This window comes from Octodon degus, unplaced genomic scaffold, assembly GCF_000260255.1.
Source record: "Octodon degus isolate 3935 unplaced genomic scaffold, OctDeg1.0 scaffold00191, whole genome shotgun sequence".
NCBI classification, from domain to species: domain Eukaryota; kingdom Metazoa; phylum Chordata; class Mammalia; order Rodentia; family Octodontidae; genus Octodon; species Octodon degus.
The window spans coordinates 2111028-2114200 of NW_004524767.1; positions in this window are offsets into that span (position 1 = coordinate 2111028).

Here is a 3173-nt window from a genome sequence, read left to right on the forward strand (position 1 = left end):
TTATTTATTTATTTATTTATTTATTTATTTATGTTTCTGCTGGAGTCAGTTGTCCACCAGCTGAATCCCCTGAAACTGAGTCAAACTCTTCTTTCAAAGAGTGGGTTACGCCGATTGTGTCTCTGGGCAGTAGGAAAGCTGACCAGAGCACATAGTTTACCATTTTCTGTACTCAGTTTGTGTGCTATTAAGATCCCATCTAACAGACATTATAAAGGGAACTTCTGTCTGTTCTATATTTCTAAAGCAGAGCAAAACAATAGAAAATAGCCACCAGCTTGTATTGGAGAACAGCACTTTTCCCTGCTTACTTAAAGGCAATCTTTCTGCTTTATAGGAAATCTGATCATACTAAGTTCATTTGAAAGCAAAATGATTTAGTTCAAGCAGGAATTCTTATGGTTCATTCACAAGATTCAAGAAGGCAGAAAATGCAGATTTTACAGACTGTTCAATCCTTTCTTCTCACATCAAATGTCCACGCAGTGCTGCTTGTAAGCTATTAAAATCTGATTCTTTAGTCTGATGTTGCCTGTGAGGCACCTAGAAACTTCGATTTTTAGTGACAATATCCCTTCATTCCAATTTCACAACACATTATTTTATGTGCAAATTTATAAATCAGCACTAGCTGAATATTTTTGAAATGGCACTTTATATTACAGAGTGCCTAGTATATATTACACCCGATTGAAAAGAAGCTTTAGTAGATTCATATTAACTCTGTAAGTAAAAGAAAAATAAAATGACAATAATTGTCAAAGAAATCTTAAAATTCTCAGTGCACTCTTTAAAGTGTTTCTTTTTATCATACAGTATGAATGATTATGAAACTAAACTCTGGAAAACAAAGCAAGAAGAGATAACTGAAAGGGCATCTCTACTAGGCGAATATATTCATCTATTACTTAACTGATTATTCAGATTTTGTAACTACCTTTATTTAGAAGTTCATGATCTTAAACACATTCCTGCTAAATAATATAAAATTCTCTGCTAATTTTTGTGATTCTACACTTGTATATAATTTATTATCTTTTTAAAATTGATGCTGAGTATTGGTTTATATAGTTGAGTATTTAGTGGTACTCATATTTCATTCTTTCAAGTATATTGTAAAACCTTTGACCAAAATAACCATATATTTTGCTTTTTTATATACTCTTATTTCCTGGTATAATGTTGAGAACTTCTAAACTACTTGCTGAATGATAAATTAGCACCAATTAGACTACTGTAGCAACAAAGATTGAATGTTAAGTTGGTGGTGATTATATACAATTCTTATTCAAATTTCCATGTATTGTACATAATTATCTGCATATTGCGGTTAATTTTTTATGTATTTTTAGTACAGGGTTTATAAAGTCTCACTACACAGATCAGACTTGTAGTGATCCACCCATTTGGAGCCTCCCAAGTGCTGAGATTACAGGCATGAGCCACCATGCCTAGTTTTAGGGTTAATTTTTAAAGATATATTTCATAAAATATTGCTAAAATGGTCACTGATCTTATTGTGGTTCAGACGATTTTATTCTTTTTTCTCCTATGCATTAGCCTTCAGATATGGTAATAATGTACACATTGTATTTTATAGGATGTTTTGGATATTTTCCATTGCCTTTCTGGATCAAATCTCTATTCTTCCCTTTTGTGGAAAGTAACCCATAGAACACATCTGATACAATATTATTTTAGTATTCACTGTCCTGTTGATGGGAAATATCAGCAACTTAAAGGAAGAGAAGGACTGAGGAAATGGCTCAGTGGAATAAGCGCTTCCCTGGCAAGTGCAAGGGCCTGAGTTGAATCCCAGGTTCCGGAGGAAGAGAAGACTTTTGAAGCAGGCTTTCAGAGGATTCAGTCCATGGTTGGCCAGCTTCAAGACAGAAATAGATTAGTAGAAAGGCATGCTGGAGTGAAGTTGTTCAAGCTGAAATGAAAATGAAGAGGGAGCAATCATGGAAAAGAACACACTTTCTAGGTCATGCCTTCAGGGTCTGGCCTTTTCCAGCTATGCCCACCTGGAAACACACATTCAACTGCAAGTTCTTCAATGGTTTAATCCTCTGAGGAGTATAGTGCCTGTACTATATTGTAAACTTCAAAGGCCCCATTTCTGCACACATGAGACTTGGGAAAGACATTATAGGACTAAACCATAAGAGATACTAGGGGCTTCTTTTTCTGGGAAACGCCAAATGGTGAATGATGCTGGTGCAGCGGGAGGGGCCAGAGGCCCCAGCAGCCCAGGCATGGGAGGCCACAGCGGCTTCTGCAGAAGCTTGGAAGTGGCCTTTGAGGACACAGGCATTGCAATGGCCAGGCAGAGGCTGGGGCCTCAGGGCTCACAGCGGTAAGGCCGAGAACAAAGAGTGGATTCCTGTCACCAAGCTAGGCCGTCTGGTCAAAGACATGAAGATCAAGTCCTTGGAGGAAATTTACCTTTTTTCCTTACCCATCAAGGAGTCCGAGACTATTGACTTTTTTCCTGGGCACATCCCTCAAGGACGAAGTTCTGAAGATCAGGCCTGTGCAGAACGAAACTCATGCTTGCCAGAGGACCAGGTTCAAGGCATCTGTCTCCATTGGGGACTACAACGGTCATGTTGGCCTGGGTGTAAAGTGTCCCAAGGAAGTAGCCACTGCCATTCGTGGAACCATTATCCTGGCCAAGCTGTCCATTGTCCCGGTGAGGAGAGGCTACTGGGGAAACAAGATCGGCAAGCCCCACACTGTTCCTTGCAAGGTGACGAACCGCCTTGGCTCTGTGTTGGTGCGTCTGCTCCCTGCTCCCAGAGGCACGGACATTGTCTCAGCCTATGTGCCCAAGAAGCTGCTGCTGATGGCTGGTATTGATGACTGTTACACCTCTGCTAGGAGCTTCACTGCTACTTTGGGCAACTTTGCCAAAGCCACCTTTGATGCCATCTCCAACACCTCCAGCTATCTGACTCCTGACCTCTGGAAAGAGACTGTGTTCACCAAGTCTCCCTATCAAGAATTCACCAACCATCTTGTGAAAACCCACACCAGAGTCTCTGTCTAGAGGACTCAAGCTCCAGAAGTAACTACAATATAAAGGGTTTTTACACAAGAAAAATAAAATGAATTAAGTCCGTAAGAGAGAGAGAGAGAGAGAGAGAGAGAGAGAGAGAGAGAGAGAGAGA